This window comes from Cetorhinus maximus, chromosome 24 (genome assembly GCF_964194155.1).
Source record: "Cetorhinus maximus chromosome 24, sCetMax3.hap1.1, whole genome shotgun sequence".
NCBI classification, from domain to species: domain Eukaryota; kingdom Metazoa; phylum Chordata; class Chondrichthyes; order Lamniformes; family Cetorhinidae; genus Cetorhinus; species Cetorhinus maximus.
This window is the reverse complement of record NC_135902.1, coordinates 10,991,126-11,009,406: the sequence shown is the minus strand read 5'-3', so window position 1 is coordinate 11,009,406 and position 18,281 is coordinate 10,991,126. Positions and strand designations below refer to the sequence as shown.

At 42.7% G+C, this 18,281-nt stretch overlaps 1 protein-coding gene across 6 annotated transcripts in view; it reads right to left on the bottom strand.

Annotated features, from left to right (window-relative positions):
- Positions 1-18,281, bottom strand: part of gas7b (growth arrest-specific 7b) — a 418,502-nt gene that overhangs the window by 279,682 nt on the left and 120,539 nt on the right. Inside the window, exon 1 of one of the 6 annotated variants that reach the window (XM_078570748.1) lies at positions 3,028-3,159. The exons of the other annotated variants lie outside the window; for them this stretch is intronic. The gene's annotated coding sequence lies outside the window, so the exon portion shown is untranslated. Of the gene's footprint in view, positions 1-3,027; positions 3,160-18,281 lie in introns of those variants that run through there. 6 annotated transcript variants of the gene reach the window in all.

Genomic DNA, 18,281 nt, shown 5'->3' with positions numbered 1-18,281 from the left:
CCTCATTGAAGTCATTTAAGTTCAGTGACAGGAAACATACTCAGGGTCAGTCCTTTCTGGGAAATACTGTTAACAGTTTAAGTGCAGGCACACAAACCATGGTGACAGACTGACTCTAGATTCACCTCTTTCGGAAGAAACGTTAAATCAAGGCCCCATCTATCTTCTCAGGTGAACATGAAAGATCCCTTGGCACTATTTCAAGGAGAAGGGGAGTTAACTTCTAGTGTCCTGATCAATATTTATCTCTTAATCAGCATCACAAAACCAGATTATCAGTTCATGATCACTTTGCTGTTTGTGGGAGCTTGCTATGCGCAAATTGGCTACCGCATTTCCTACATTACAACAGTGACCACTCTTCAAAAGTACTTCATTGGCTGTAAAGCACTTTGAGATGTTCAGTGGTCACAAATGACATTACATAAATGCAAGTCGTTCTTTCTTTCCAATCTAAACTCCAATGTACCACTATTTTCTTAAATTTAAAAAGCAAATAATTAAGTTCTGCATAGGCATATTTATCCCATTGCAAGCATGATATAATACTGGTGTTAGTTGGGATGTTAGACAGTATAATTTCCACCACTAACGCCAAGCAGAGGAATTTCTTCGTACAGTCAAAACATCCTCTCCCTCACCCACAGGAGCCACATGTAGCATTTTCAATAGTGTGCACAAATGGGGTAAATCCATGCTTCTCACAGATTCATTTTCTTAACTCAGATTACAGAATCTTCAAACCACTATTTATCTGAGTGCAGTAGATTGTTTTCATAGTCTGAAAGTCATTTTTGTCCCCGTATTGTTAAGTTGTTCACTTGGATAATCAGACGACCTGTTCCTGAGCCTTTGCCAATGCCATGGGTCAATTTATCTTCCCTCTGTACAAGGAACTATTTTCCTCTGATGCTTGCCAAGAGCACATGATCTTGCAACCTCCTTTATTTTGAACACCCAGTGGTACAGTGAAAGTTTTAATATGAAGTTAGTCTTGAAACACTTGTGAAAGCATTATGCACACTTCAATATCTACCTACATCTTTATGATTATGGGCCTGTGTCCCAACCTAAAGTTTAACATTTCTTAGCACTATTTGGTCTGTCTTCATTAAAAATATTTCACCTCAGTGAAATGAGATCACTTTAAATGTTAGAGAAACAAAATCTAAATACATCTGTAATAAATTGCAAAAGAACAATTTAACTCTTTGCACTGACAGTAATTTGATTACTTGGCACATCAAAAATTACAAATGGGATTATTTAAAAGGGTGTATTGCAATCTCCATAGAGACCGATAACTTTAAAAAATGAAACTGAACCCCCCAGTTATATGACACAAGACTTCACATTTTAAAACTTTTACTGGAACAAAAAACACTATTGACTAAACTCTATTTTCTTTTTGTAGGCAACTTATACTTTAAATACAGAAAGGTATGTTCCACTTTTATACTTATCACCCATTGCACTCTCCACAGAATCACAGTCCTTATAGAAAACAGTCCACAGTTGCTCCCTGCTTCCAATGGGTTCACCTTTCTCCACTGCGCTGAGTAATAACTTCTAATGATCTGGCGCTTCTCTTAACTATTGGGGAGTTCCCTAAATCCATTACCAGCAGCGCAGCCTGGCCGATGATTCTTCCCTTTGGCCAGGCCAGGATGAAACCCTTTAGATGGCTGCAGAATGCACCTCTTCAACTCAGTACAGTCTCCCTGATCCCGTTTCTGGCTGTGGTAGTTTGCAAAGTCAAACCACCTCTACTCTCTGCTGACCACACAAAACTGCAAACTTGAAACACATTAGCCTTGCATCCAGGTAGAAATGCTGATTCGCTATGCCTTACCCTAACTCTCCTTCAACTTAAAAGTAAATGGACAGTTTGCAGCACAATTGTTTACAATCTGATATTTTCAACACATTTCTGGGACTTTGGGAGACACAGAGTCTACCCATCGTGAAATCAGAGACTGCAGCCATTGTCTCCAACTGTGAACCATTACTGAGGCATCATCGGCCAGTTAACACAATCTGGGCCTCCCTTTAATCTTTAACTAACCCAGCCCTGTTGTCAAACAGACTTCAGAACAGGTCACTTGACCACCTCCATTTTACTTTCAATTAAAGACATAGTTCCAAAACATAACAATATTAAAAACCTCAGAATTGTAACAAATGTCACGTTTCATCTTTTATTTTACCACAGGCAGCATTTCACAGAGGTGGTGGGGGTGTGGGGTGGGGTGGGGTGTGGGACAGCCGACAACTCGCCACTATGGAAGCAAAGTCGACGTGGGGTTGACTCGCTCCACGCCAGCCTGCCCCGCAGCCATAACACGTGGCAGGCAGGCTAAACTGGTGCAGTGTGGGACCTTCACCCCTCACTGGGGAGGAAGTCCCACCTTCGGGAGCTGCAGCAGTCCCAGCAGTGCCAAGAGTGTATTAGTGGGTGTTGCCGGGACTGCAAGCAGGCCCAAGGTGGCGGCTCATGGATCCCAGGGCAAAGTAAGTCTGGGGTATTGGGCAGGGAGGGTTTGGGCAGTTTAGAGAGGGAGAGGGGGGTGGGTTTTACAGAACAGCTGGGTAGGAAGAAAGAGGGGGTACTATCTTAGGGGGGTTTCCCCCTGATGTGCAAAGGCACCCCCCACCGAAGATAGTAGCCCCCCCCTTCCCCTTCCCATCCTTTTAAAAAGTATTTTTTAAAAATACAGCCTGCCCGCTACAGCCCGACAGCTCATTATATTATGACGTGGGAAGCGTATTATCAGGGTCAGCTGACTTGTTGACAAGCTCAATTGATCTTATGTACTTAAGTGTGGCGGGTGGGCTGCCAATTTTGGCCCCTGCCCATCCCCCATATTATGGGGGTGAGCTCGGGGTGGGGGGTGGGCGGGAAGGTGGTGGGGTTGGCACCTGCCTTATTTTACATGCCCCCCCCCCACTGAAAACACACCCAACAGGGCATGTAAAATTCAGCCCCATGATGTAAATCATGTTGAAATATATCTTTGCAATACTTACAGATGGTATATTGAGGTCCAAAGCCAATACTCTTAAGTTCTCCAATTAGAATGGAGTTTATTCAGCAGTGCTGAGCCCAGCTTTTGTTTTTGACACAGTATCACCATCAGCCCTCACAGTCCAGTATCTCACTGGCTCGAAGGTTAACTACTGAAGATGATCTACAGGCAATTACACAATTTAAAAATAAGCTGTGGAGCAGATAAAAAGATAAAGCTTAAAAGCAAAATGAGTTATTAGAATAAGGAAAAAAAGAATTAAACAAAGTTAAAAATTAATGTATATGTAAAACAAGGCCACTTGGACAAAATCCAAAATTGAAAAATAATAAATTTGGGGGAAAGGGACAACAGAGTAATTACATCAGATGTGTTTGTCGGCAAAATTGTGGTTTAGGTGCACACATGTTGGAAGTGGGGTAAAATACTCGCCACTTCCCTGGATGAGTCCAGTTGCAACAACACTCAAGATGCCCACCACCACCTAGGAGAAAGCCCGATTGTCACTCCCCACCACCCCCATCCCCATGCAACACTCCCCAACTAATTGACGTTCATTACCTCCCTCAGTGGTGTGCAGTGGTTGCAGTGTTCACTTATCTGCAAGGCCAAGGCTTCTTCAATAGAATCCACCACCCCACTCCCCAAAAACCCATGATCTCCACCATCTAGAAGGACAAGGGAAGCAGGTCTAGGGAACACCACCACATGCAAACCTCCAAGTTCCCCACCAAGTCACACAATTTCCTGACCTGAACATATAACCACCATTCCTGGCTCAAAATCCTGGAACTCCCTGCCTAATGGCATTTTGGAAGTACCATCACCACTTAGATTGCAGCAGTTCAAGAATAAGGCCCACCATTATCTCACATTCTAAAAAATAATGGCCAATAAATGCTGCTCTTGCTATGTGATGCCCTTATCGCAAGAATGATTTAAAAAGAAGTAATATATGAGCCGGGAGGTCAGCTGAGTTTTCATCCCGGGGAAAGTGAAGGTTCCCTGGATCTGCTGTCAGTCGAAGAGTTGAAATAAAGATCTTGACTGTAAATGGTATTTTGATCAAAAACAAAAATACCTGGAAAAAGTCATACGGACTTGAAACGTTAACTGTGTTCCTCTCCGCAGATGCTGTCAGACCTGCTGAGTTTTTCCAGGTATTTTTGTTTTTGTTTTGGATTTCCAGCATCCGCAGTTTTTTGCTTTTATAATGGTATTTTGATGATGGATTCTCCCGTTGCTTTGACAGATGAGTGTCCAGCAAGTGAAATAAAGACCAGTTTACAGTCTAGGTTGAGGTTGTCTCATGTGTGACATTAAGCCAAGTCTAGATTTGAATAATAGTTTGCAAACACTACATATGAAGTCAACATTGGAGGCACTGGCCTTGTGCTGGGCTCACTTGTCCTGAAGGCACTTGACTCTGTTCTCCTCAAATGTCGAAATAGTACTTCAATATTTTTAATTCAATTCATAGTGCGTCAAGAAAATCTCAAAACTCGTAGCCTGACAGATGAATTAATTTAAGAATTAAATCTTCAAAGTGGTGTTCAGCTTCCAATTTAGTGACATGATTTAAACCAAATGGTATCCAGGGTACTTTTTTTTTAATGCATGCCATTTGCAGCCCATTTCATGCTGGTCTCCAACCTCACCAGGTTCTGGTATCATAATGACTTTGCATTTCATTTTAAAAACATAAGGACCCAAGTTGCTGTAACAGTCTGCAATGCCTGGGCTTTAAAGGCCGATGAGGCGTGAACGGGGGTGGGAGGCTGGTACGGTGTTGTGGGGGAGTGGTTGGGGACGGGAAAGAAGAGAAATTAGCTTGGCTTTTCACATCTCATCTGCTGCCTTTGACTGGAAACTCTGTCAAATGAGCACCTTATCGGGCTCAGTGTTCATGCTGTCCACAATCAAACAGCCTGCAAACAATCAGAGTCTAGACTCAGACATGGAGCATGGCCACTTGGATGGTAGCTGCTGGCACCTGTGGAACTGCACCTCAGCAAGAGCCAGCACTTTCAAAGGAGAAGTTGATGGGGCGGGGGGGTTGGTTGGTGGAAAAACTATTTAAGTAAATAAGATTTTGGGTTCAATTTGTAAACTAACTGTTCAAAAAGAAATAACATTTCAGAAGAATCTTTCTGGCTCTTGTTGAGTAATCATGAGGAAATACATTGTTGCACGACAAGATCTATGAGAGGGATAAAGTGCTTCATGCAATATGTGCAATGGAATGGCTGACTCAGAGAACACAAACTGGCCACACCCACTTCGAAAATGATTCAGAATTAAAAACATGATTTATCCAAACAAGCTACATTTGACTTTCAGGATGGAAACATTTGCTCTGATTCTGTGATTAGCTAATGTATAAAAATACGCATGAGGTCATTCAAATTTATAAGTGTTGGACTTCCTCTTACATGATTGCTAAAGTAATATTTAAAAAGTAATGTTAGCTGTGAAAATCTAAAAACAAATATAAGTTCGCATAACCGACAGCTCAGTTCAGGCATCTAAACGCCTTCTCAATTAAAACAAACTGCTCTCTTTTGATATCAGACTTAAAAATCTGGTTTGCCGTTATATAATTCAAAGTTTTTGTCTTCATAATGACACAGATTGTGCTGAGCAATCGAGGTGTGAAATTGCCTGAAGTGCTCTTAGACAAATGGTGTCAGACGATCCCAGGAGGTTGCATTTCCTTCACTGATGAGATAGTACAATATGATTTAAGGTGATTAAAGGCATTAGAAGGATTAGAGGGGACATGAGGAAAAACCACTTCACCCAGAGGCTGGTGGGTGTTTGGAATTCACTGCCTGCTTTGGAGGTGGAGAGAGAAACCCTCAACTCATTTAAAAGGCACCTCGATCTGCACCTGAACTGACGTTGTTGAGGGCACCTCCATGTTGAAGCATCGTCTCTGTTAGTTAACTTCTAAGACAGACCGCCGCTCCACAGATAGAAGGGCAGCGATTGTCCCTGTAACTTCGAGAGCTCACTCACCACCCTTAAGACAGAGAACCCGTCTCCATGGACAGAATTCTGCCCTTGGCGTGCGGGATCGGCGCGGCTAGTCGAGAAGCCGACCGCCGCTTGCAATCCACAGCGCACCGCGATTTCACACTGGAGGGCCATTGAAGGCCCACCCAGCGTGATACACAAGTGGCAGCGCTGAGCGCTTCCTGTGCGGGCGGGGGGAGGAATGCGAGCCGGCCTAGTGCGCGCTTCAGCGCATGCGCGCGAAAGATCACTGAATAGTCTCCCTGAGGCACAGAGCTGCCTCAGGGAGATGAAGAAAATATAGAAAACATTATTAAACATCAGAAAATTTTAATAAACCATATCCCCTTATATGACTCTGTCACATGGGCAGGCACATGTTTTTAATTAAAAATTAAAGTTTTCATTTCATTGGTATTTTGCGTTTTGAAACCTCACCCCGCCCGTGGATAAGGTTTCCAAAAAAATGCAAAGGCCGCTTGGCCTTTTTGCCTGCCCATCAACTGTTAGATGGAACGGGCAGTGAAAAATTCAGGACAATTGATAACTTAATGGCCTTAATAGGCCTTTCAATTGTTGGCGGGTGCACTGCCGGCTTCTGCACTAAAAATTCTGGCCCATGTCAGTTCAGGGGCTGCATCCATGAAAATTCCAATGGGTGGCTGTTTTTCCCTTGGGGGTGGGTTCGAGTCCTGGAAACAGCTCTGAAACCTGCTTCCAGCCCCCCAGAAGAAAAATCCAGCTATACATTGAACAGTTAGTGAGGACGGAATACATTAACAACCTTACCCTGATGCCAGTGTCCGCAAGTGGAACTTAATATGAGCTCCAATTGCTCACAGCCATAAGCCCTGCAAATCAGGATAAGGATGAAACGCTGAAAAAAAATCTGTAACCCAGAGCAATAGCAGTATGTCTATCTCACCAAACTCACCGCCAGGCCCTGAAGCAGTCAAGAATCTTACTTGGGTGCAAACAGCAAATATTGCCATTTATTATGGCTATAATAGGAAAGGAGATCATTCTCACTCATTCTTAAACTTTCCAGGAGGAATACAGAACAAATCTAGCACAATGCAAAAGAAAATTAGAATTGAAAATCATGTGATGTGCTTCAAAATCTGCACAGTTTTACTTCCTGACGATTTACACCCCCCAATACAAGGCCACGTAGAATAAGGTCAAATTCAAGCCATATCATCACCCAGGTGATAGAGGAAAATGCAAGCTGTGTTAATGCTAAACTTTTGTTTTTAAACAAATTCCTCCCTCCAATATTTTCCTCTCCTCATCCAGCTTTGACTCATGATGGGGATGGTCCCAAAGACACTGCCCATCTTTAGTATTTTCATGCTGTTTTAATGATCTGACTCTGATGCAACAATGACATTATTTGTGACTAAAGGCTGAATTTTCACTCCCAGTTCAGGTGCATAGAATTGGGAAAATTCCTGACTCCCCAAACCCAACTGGGGAGAAACTCCCCTGAATGTTCAGATTTTCGTTCCAATATGGGGGGGGATAGCGATGGGTGCTAACTGGAGTCAGGCCCGGCACCCCTGGAAACAGTGTGGAGGCAGCCACAAGGGCTCCTGAGTGCCAAGGCAGGTTGGTTAAAAGGCCAGCCTTGCTGGTCTGGGACTTTACCCCAGTTGTAATAAAAACAGTCAAACAAAAACAGAAGCCCTCACCCCTGACCCCCCCACACATTACCATGCCCCATCCATGCCACTTCAGGCAACCTTATGCCCCAACCCACCCCCTTGGCTCCTCAAGCCTTCCATGCCAGCCTATGACCTCCAACTCATCCCCAAGGCCCTTTATAGCCTCTATGCCAATTTAGTGCTAACTCATACCATTTCTTGCACCCCCTACCCACCACTCTTTGTCTCCACATGCTCCATGCCAACTCATCCAATATCCATCATGGATAGACCTCAGGAGCCATGCTGAGATAAACTAAAATAAAGTTCTAAGTATCTATTACAGATTTCACTGTATGTAAAAACACACTCATCGATAAAAGCCCATTCAATACATTTAAATATCTTCAAGTACTTAAACCCTTTATAGAGACAAACATTTGTATTCATAGACTCACATCAAGGACAGCTAATTCCTTTGGAGCTTGGAGTTGTCAATCAAACTGCGAACCTACAGGTCTCCCACTGTAATAAATGACAGGTTGTGGAAGCAGTCAAGCAGCACTAATGCTATAATGATAACCCTCAGGCTCAGGTCAACAAAAATCTATTGAAATTGAAAACATTGATTTTTTCTCAACTGCAGGCCATTTCTTTTCCTCAAAATTTAAAGAGCAGCTGTATTTGAATGATGTGACAGCTTGGCAGTTCTACAGACCGTATCCACTTTTTATGCACATTCATGTTTACTCTTAACATTCCCAAAAGGGTACCTGTACCTCTCCAAAAAGGTACCTCATCTCTCCAAATAACCTCAGCAGCTTTAGGCCTTTTTCTCAAATTCACAAGTTCTACAAGTCGTGTTTCAGAAACTTCCATGATGAAAATTGCTTCTAATTGAAGGCATTTTTATATGTACCACTGCCTCCATGACCCAGGGATGTGTGAAATACATCCCTACTCCCATCCTCCCCACCAGCGGAAATGCTGGGTACTGGTTTCAGGGGTGGGACTTCCAAATTGGGGCTCCAGCACCATTCGGACTAAGGCATGTAGCCCTTCTGTCTTTGCAAAAATCCTGGCCTGTGATTCATTTTCCCCTTCATTTCCCTCAACGTTTGAAAGAACAATTACACCATCTCATCCAAGGTCTCTCCTGTCTTGTCCAGCTCGATGTGCCTACTCTCATTTGTTTCCATGCTTTCCTATCGAGTCACAGCCAGAGAATCTTTAGCAATGGCTTCTCTTCCCACTCTACGCACTCGCATTTGGAATCTTCAAAATTCCATTCTTTCTTTCTCTTTTACCTCACCTATATGCTATACTTCAGTGACTTCATCCAGGGAATAGAATTACTTTAGACAGCCAGGCCTAGCTCTCCACTGCCTCTCTCAAGCCTCTGCACCAAAAAACTTCATGCTCAATATTCTGCCTCAGATGTTCTCGTTCTGATAAACACTGAGAAAATTTAATATCCTTGTCACAAAGTTCATTCCCCTCATGGGCCACTGACTCAGTCTCCACCAGGCTGGTTGCAATCTTGGGCCCTTTTTCATGACACAATTAACTTTGCAACTCCATCATATTCTCACATGGCAAAGAACACTTAGCCTGGTAACATAGCGCACAGCTGCCTCTAGCTCAGCTTCTTCCTAGACTAGACGGTGAGGCCATCCTCTCACCTTGAACCCTCCATAAGCTTCAACTCATTGAAAACTTTTCTGCTTGGTCCCCATCAAGTGCCAAATCCTACTCACTATCACTCCTATCTTGGCTGACCCCATGCCTCCGATTTAAAATCCTTATCCTTGTGATTAAATTTATCTGTGGCATTGCCCTTTCCTCTCTCCTTACAGAACCTTGGTGAGACCATACCTGGAGTAATGTGTATAGTTTTGGTCTCCTTATCTAAGGAAGGATGTACTTGCCATAGAGGGAGTGCAATGGAGGGTCACCAGATTAGTCCCAGAGATGATGGGATTGTTTCATGAGGAGGGCTTGAGGAATCTGAGCCTATGTTCTCTAGGGTTTCAAAGAATGAAAGGTGATCTCATTGAAATTTACTGTTGAGTCTAGAACCAGGGGACACAGTCTCAGAATATGGGGCAGGTCACTTAAAACTGAGCTGATGAGGAATTTCCTCACTCAGAGGCTGGTGAATCTTTAGAATTCTCTATCCCAGAGGGCAGTGGAAGCTCAATCATTGAGCATGTTCAAGACATAAATCAATAGATTTCTGGATACCAATGACATCAAGGGATATGGAGATAGTGGGAAAAATAAAGAGGTAGATGATCAACCATGGTCTAATTGAATGGTGCAGCAGATGGGCCAAATGGTCTACTCCTGCTCCAATGTTCCCATGTTCCTATCACTATCACATCATCGAGTCATGCACCTTGAACTCCCCCAATTCTAAACTCCTATTGACAGACTCATAAAATCATAGCATCTTACAGCACAGAAAGAGGCCATTCACTCTGCCATGTCTGTGCTGACTCTTTGAAAAAGCTGTCTTATTTATTCCCATACCCCAAGTTTCATAGAATTAATTCTCTCTCCCTTCATACTACCAATGGTACCTAAGCCCAATGCTTTGGGATTTGCTCCCTAATCTCCTCTATTCAAGAGAAATCATGTTTAACCAACTTACTGGCGTTCTTTGAGGAAGTATCATGTGCTGTGGATAAAGGGGAACCGGTGGATGTGCTGGATTTAGATTTCCAGAAGGCATTTGATAAAGTGCCACATCAAAGGTTTCTGCAGAAAATAAAAGCTCCTGGTGTAGGGGATAACATATTGACATGGATAAAAGATTGTTTCCTGTTAGCCAGCCAGAGAGTAGGCATAATTGGGTCTTTTTCAAGCTGACAAGATGTTATGAGTGGTGTGCCACAGGGATCAGTGCTGGGGCCTCAACTGTTTACAATTTATATAAATGACTTGGATGAAGGGATGGATGGTATGGTTGCCAAATTTGCTGATGACAAAAAGACAGGTAGGAAAGTAAGTTGTGAAGAGGACATAAGGAGGCTGCAAAAAGATATAGATAGTTTAAGTGAGTGGGAAAAGATCTGGCAAATGAAGTATGATGTGGGAAAATGTGTAATAGTCCATTTTGGCAGGAAGAATAAAAGAAAAGCATATTGTCTAAATGGTGAGAGATTGCAGAGCTTTGAGATGCTGAGGGATCTGGGTGTCTTGGTGCATGAATCACAAATGGCAAGTATGCAGGTAAAGCAAGTAATTATGAAAGCTAATAAAATGTTATCATCTATTGCAAGGGAAATTGAATACAAAAGTAGGGAGGTTATGCTTCAGTTATACAGAGCACTAGTGAGACCACATCTGGAGTACTATGTACAGTATTGGTCACCTTATTTAAGGAAGGATGTAAATGCACTGGGAGCAGTTCAGAGAAGGTTTATCAGACTAATACCTGGAATGGGTGGGTTTGTCTTATGAGGAAAGGTTGCACAGGTTAGGCTTGTATTCGTTGACATTTAGAAGAGTAAGAAGCAATTTGATTGAAACATATTAGGTCCTGAGGGGTCTTGACAGGGTGGATGTGGAGGGGATGTTTCCTCTTGTGGGAGAATCTAGAACTAGGGGTCACTGTTTAAAAATAAGGGGTCGCCCATTTAAAATGGAGATGAGGTGAAATTTTTTCTCAGAGGGTTGTGAGTCTTTGGAACTCTCTTCCTGAAAAGGTGGTGAAGTAGAGTCTTTGAATATGATTAAGGCAGAGGTGGATAGATTCTTGATAAGCAAGGGGGTGATGGGGCAGATGGGGTGCAGATTTGAAGTTACTATCAGATCAGCCATGATCTTATTAAATGCCGGAGCAGGCTTGAGGGGCCGAACGACCCATTCCTGCTCCTTGTTCGTATGTCCTTCAAACGCTCAATAAAACCAATCTCTATTATTAAGCTTTTGGTCACCCCTCCTAGTCATTTCTTCTTTGACTCCATGTCCTTTTTTCCTATAGACCTCTGTGAAACTCCCTGAGGTGTTTCCATACATTAATGGTGTTTTATAAATGCATGTTGTTGTTGGCACCTTGGTTGAGAGGCCATTGTGAGCCAGGATCGATGAGTATTGGCTTATTGTTCAACCAGGAGGGGGGCATCTCACAGCCAAGCCAAATCCTTTTACACCTGATGCTTTCCTACAGGACTCACCAAGAAGTGATCAGCAGCGGGTACGTCTTCTGATATTTCTTTACCTAGCCCAGTGGTCCTAAGTCCAAATATGGAATCCATGCTGCTGAGATAAGGTATCTTATTACGACTGGCACTTGAACCTAAAGCTCAATCCTTGCTCTGTACAGCTCAGTTTTAGACTAGATGCCACATTTGCCATCTGAGATTGGGCAGCTATCCATCCAATATTAAAGGCATTACTGAAGGAATTGCCATAGATTAAAAGAACATTTAAAATGTAGGTGAACTCCAAAGAATGTTGTCATTTTACCTCCCTAAAAGAGTACACCATTGGAAACTTTCATTTATGTTGTTTTTGGAGAAGCAAGAAAGCTGGCACATATGCTGAATAAAAATCTGTTTTAACATAAAGAAGAGGGCAATTGAAAATCAAAACTGAGGACATAATGTAAATGTGCCTCTGTTGTGCCTGGATTATGATGGGGCAGCAGAGGTGAATAAACTTATATAGTGAACAGTGGTCACCTTCCGAACTCCTCCTTTCCCATAGCTTCAAAACTGTGGAACTCCTTACTCCCTGAGTCGTCCAGTCCTTCTACAATCTACAGCTGGGGTCTCTAAACTTTTTGCCTCTTAGGCCACTAGAGCTGAACATCATCACACTGCATGAACCTTACATAAAACAAATAAAATCTCAGAAACAACTTATTTGGCACTATATTCCAAAAGAGCAGTCTAACTTTGTTCAAAGTAAAACCACATTAAATACTGTGACTAAATACAAACTGAAGTAAAACAAGGACATTTGAGTAGGGGTATTGTGCACTGACTCAGGTCCCAGGCCTGACTTTCTCAGCATTACAATGTGGCTCTCAGATCCAGATACCTGACCTAATCCCTAACAAAGTTTAACAAATCACTTAAATACATTGATACCAATGTCAGAAGGAAACCCAATAGTGAAGAGTGCATCAATCCGGCCTATTAAAGTTCAAGTTCTCGTCTGCTCTGAACACTACGTCATACTATTTAACTACCAACTAAAGAAAGTAAACATAATTAAAAGTGGAACGAAAAGAAAAATGAAAGGAAACAAAACTATCCTTAAAGTGATTTTGTCGATTTTTTGTAATGGCACACTCAACATGGCACTTGTAAGGGATTCAGCCATGTGTTTTCGCTTTATTCTGGCTAACTTCTTGACTAGGGTTGTGATTTAGGGTGTGGCCTCTGGAATGGACTGCAAAGTTCTTCCTGACAGTTGAGTTCCAGATTTTATATGGCAGCTTGCAGCCATTTCCTGCATTCATAGTTTTAAATCTACCCCAAGTACTCTCAGCACAGTTATGAAATTCTTCAATGGTGAGAGACTGAAATTGTATGTTAAGTTTTGGATGCTCGTTATCTGTGGTTAACTCTTCTTTTTGACTTAATTTGTCTTCATTCACTGTCCCCTCTACCTTCTCTGATAAATCATGGATTTACTATCTGTACCTACTTGAATGGTATAAGTTTAATTCCTTCCTTTCTAAATGTTACACCTTCTTTAGGCTTTTCAGGTTTCACAGAAGTAGTTAATGCATTCAAGTGTTGCATCTACATTTCTCAATTTCTGGTTGTATTTTTTATGTTTAGGATTTGCTTCAGAGCCCAATTTATTAAAGAAAGAAATCCATTAGTTATTTGTAAAAGAGGAACATTAAAGGGTATGGGAAGCAAACAGGAGAATAGAAACAGAAAGCAGACAGAAGACATTCTGACTTCCCAAAGCCTGCCCATCATCAACAAGGCACAAGTCAGGAGGGTGATGGAATACTGTCCACTTGCCTGGATGAGTGCAGCTCCAACAACACTCAAGAAGCTTGACACCGTCCAAGACAAAGCAGCCCGCTTGATTGGCACCACATCCACAAACCTTCACTTCCTCCATCACTGATACACAGTGGTAGCAGTGTGTACCATCTACAAAATGCACTGCAGGAATTCACCAAGGCTCCTTACACAGCACCTTCCAAACCCACAACCACTATCATCTAGAAGGACAAGGGCAGCAGATACATGGGAACACCACGACCTGGAAGTTCCCCTCCAAGCCACTCACCATCCTGACTTGGAAATATATCGCCATTCCTTCACTGTTGCTGGGTCAAAATCCTGGAACTCTCTTCCTAACAGCACTGTTGGGTGTACTTACATTACATGGACTGCAGTGGTTCAAGAAGGCAGTTCACCATCACCTTCTCAAGGAAAACTAGGGATGGGCAATAAATGCTGGCCTGGACAGCGAAGCCCACATCCCATGAATGAATTTTTAAAAACTGATGGGTCAAGTGGGAGAAAACACTGGCAAAGACTTTCTGATGAAAAGTCACTGGCCTGAAATGTTGGACTGGATTTTTGTTCTGATGTTGGCATCACAACGTTGGGTGAATTTCTAGGTCACGACTTTGCGTCAGGGTGATAAAATTTTTGTAGGGATGGCCAATTAGTCACTCACAGTCAATTAAGGACAGCATTTGGACTCCCAAGGCTGGAGGGCCAATAGGAAGTCCTCCTGACACACGAGCAGCCCCACTCGTCTGAGGTCTCAGATGTGAGGGCACCTCAAAATGGAGGGCGGCCTCCGAGAGAAGGTAAAGAATTTTCGATTGAAAAAGGCTACAGTTGCATGGCTGTCACTGCGAGGGGAAACCCCTCCAGTGAACAGCTGGTGGCGACAGCTGTGGCATGACAGCCATGGCAGGTGGCAGGGGGGACTGTCCCTGGTGGGATGGAGTGGTGTCCGCCACCCTCCCCCAATCTGCTGCCAAGAGACAGCCGCCATGCCCTGATCCTGTTTCTGGCTCCATGAGAAGACCACAAGCTGTCACACCCCTCTCCTCCCCGGGATGAAAATGCCCCAGGGGTAAGAACATGGCACATGACTCTCCGACATTCCTGCCTCCATCCCCTCCTTCAACAGGGATTGACAATTCTACCCAGTACCCCTACTTCCCTCTCCACAGACGCTGCCTGACCAGCTGAGCATTTCAAACAGGTTTGTGTTTTTATTACTGGCAGAAACTTGATGGCCTGAATAGCCAATTCTATGCTGCAATAAACTGGAGTCTGCAAAGGAGGAAGTGATGGTGCAAATAAATCACCAAATTCAAACAGGTTTGATTGAGCAACAGAAGAAATATAACTGACAAATGGAACTATATGAACTGCTGGAGGACAAGCCAAGGGGCTGGATTCCCAGGGCTTACAAACTGTGGCCAATGGATCTTTTAAAATCTAAAAAGAAGCACTTTTTGATTTACCTCTTCCTCCTCTACATTTTCAACCTTATCAGTATGCTGTGATATGGCCCTTCACCCTTTCCTTGGGTTTCTTAACCTATAAATTGAGAGGTAATAGAAGGATGGAAGCTGGTTGTGAGGGGGGGAGCAGGCATGTGAAAGGATGTCTGAATTTCCAAGAAGAAATAAAATAATGAGTGAAGTTAGTGTCCTAGCAGAGGGTTAAATTGAAATATTTAAAAAATATCATCCTATGATTGGAATTTAGTATTTTATCTGATTGTCAAACAAAGGGATTTTATTGCTGGAGGATGAATGATGTATCCTTTCAGGACATCCAATGGCAACATCAAGCATCATTACTTTTAAGTATGGCACAGCCAAATGCAGAAAAAAGCTTTCTCTATTCAGTCTTAACCATGTACTTTAAACCAAACCTCACAAAAAACATTCCCTACCCTGTCAGTGTGCCAGTTCCAATTCTTGTATTTCCTCCCTTTCTCTCTCTCTCTCTGAGCTTGACTGAGTCAAATTGTGGGCAGTTTTGTGTGGTAGACAGACAGCCATATGTAACTGATCCTATACTGGTCAAACAGGGTTTAAGAGCTGGCAGAAAGAACTGAATGCGAAAGTACGTCAGACTGTGATGTCAAAACCCACAGCAAAGCCAAGGCCCCCCCAGCAGGTCATCACTCAATGCTCTCATTTTGTGAAATATTGCTTCTCTAGGTCTACTGAAAATGAACAAGATTCAGATCACCAGGTCTGTTTTTCCAAGCACGAAATATATCAAAGCACAAATCGATGCAACAGGTTCTGTTTTTCAGAAATAACGCATTGTAGGCTATCACAGCCTTAGATTCTTTTAAGCACAGTACTCTGTATTACAGCTGTCATTACACTTCAAAGCAATCACTGTATGTAAGGGACTTTGAGGTGTTTCTGAGAGGCATGATTAGGCACCACATTAAGTTTACATTTCTTAACAGTATCCCATGTTTCAAACCATTCATGGATGCTATATAATGCAACAATGAACTAGAAAGGTGGCTTTCTGTGATGTTAAACTTTCTAGTTGAAAGAATCAGTTACACATGGAGACAATCAATTGCCAACAAGGTTGGCATCAGTATTCCGAGTGTGTTTAATACTGCAGATCGGATTTTAAATACCATTGTAAGTTGTGCGGCACTTTATAATGAGAGGCCCAGGAGATTTTAAATTCCTGGTCTCACCTGGTCAGTCTCCATCCCAAGGCCAGAAGGAATCCCTAGCTGAAGGTTGAAGGCAGCAGGAACCAGGTTAACGATGATAAGGGGGTTGGGAAGCCCAGGGCAAGGAAGTCCCAAGGTTTCCCTGTGGAGCCCAGAGGAGCACTCCTTCACCCCCTTGCCCACAAGGAAAAAGAGGATTGTTTTTAAAAATGGATTATCGTTCTGAGACTGAAGGCGCAGCCAGTTTCCCACACAGACCTCAGGTTAAAATTGCAGTCAGCTCCCAATGACATAATTGGATCATGATGGCGTTCTGTGGCCATTTTAAGTGCCCACTCACCCTCTTTCACTGGGCAGGCCGGGTTAAAATTGGACCGCCTATGTGACTAACGCTGAGCTGCAGTGGGTTTTCTAATCCTTTCGGGATGGGCTGGCCTGTTTACACCTTTACAGTTGGGTGGAAAACAGATGATGGCGGAAACAAAAAGTGTGAGATGTGCGGAACGGGCAGATGCACCATTGCTGTCCACTTTCAGCCCTGCAAGTAAAATGAAAATTGACTCTGGGGTACAAAGAGTCCCCTGAAACCCATTATTGTTATTAAATGCTGACTTACAAAGACGCTTTTGAGCTTCCCTCGATGGCTAAGCAGTAAGGAAGTGAACAATTGAGCCAAACAGATCAGTAACTCAGGATGAGTGAAGCAATGACAGTTAGGGGCCAATGGGGATGTAACAATTTGCTGTAGCTCCTGAGTTAGGGAGAGGAAAATCAGCCAGATAACCAGTGACCCTCTCCTGACAGTATACTTGTGTGGAAATTGGGTGGGAACATGATTGAAACTCATGTGTCATATTCCTTGAGGTCAAATAATCGGCCAACATTCACCATCCGACTCAAGCATTGATAATAATTACTTACATAAGGTTCCAGAGGACAACCGATACCCTAGATGCATAACTCAACAATGAGTCAATGTCTTCAGGATGGGGGATAAAGAGCATTAATCCTCCACAAATCCAGCTATATATTCTATTCCGCTGGATCACAGAAAGTTTTCATACCTGGGCTGTTAAAAGTTTCCTATCTGATTGGAGGTTGGTGAACAATAACATTGCGACATCAGTTAAAAGCTCAACGAGGCTTAAATAATATTAATAATGGCTCATTATCTTCATCTCCCACAAAACTGCACAACGTCATAGAACTTCAAGATTATAGTTTCACCATAGCCTGGAGAAATTCCAAACATGCCACCTTGCGGAAGTAGTTATGGTGCAGAACAGTGAAAATTGTTCTGATGTTTAATGTTACGAGAAGACATTTGGCAAACATTTTTAGGAAGGTGTTAGAAAGAAGACACAGATTGTACCTTTGCCATTTTTATCATCATTTAGTCAGCATGTGTTTATAAACTAGCAAATAATAAGTTGACCAAACCTGTAGCTTGAAGTGCTTCTTTTCTCCCTCTCAAAGCTGCACATGCTAGGTTATAACAAACCATACTACACCACAAGAGTTTACTGTCACTGGCTCGATCTTGTAAGAAGCATTCTGAAGCAGATCGTGATCACATCGAAATTATATTACTTGGAGTAGGACATGGGTTCCCGAGAACTGGGTGCGATAAAATGCCAGCCATTGACAAATTAATTAAAACCACATGCAGATGGGAGATAATGAGAAGGCAGATCTGACCAAAGCTGCTGTTATTTCTAAGTATAATTATCATGCTCAAATCCTTAAACACATATTTCATCAAGGGCTCATCCCATGTATACCTGCTGTTAGAGTAAGGGCGTGAATATGTTTAGTACAGCATGCAGTGAGCGGGTAGACTTGCAATTTTTTTTAAATACTTAAGAGATTCTGATTATATGGAACAGAACAGCACAAGATATTGGTAACAGAGCAATTAACAGAAAATCCTTTTGAGAGG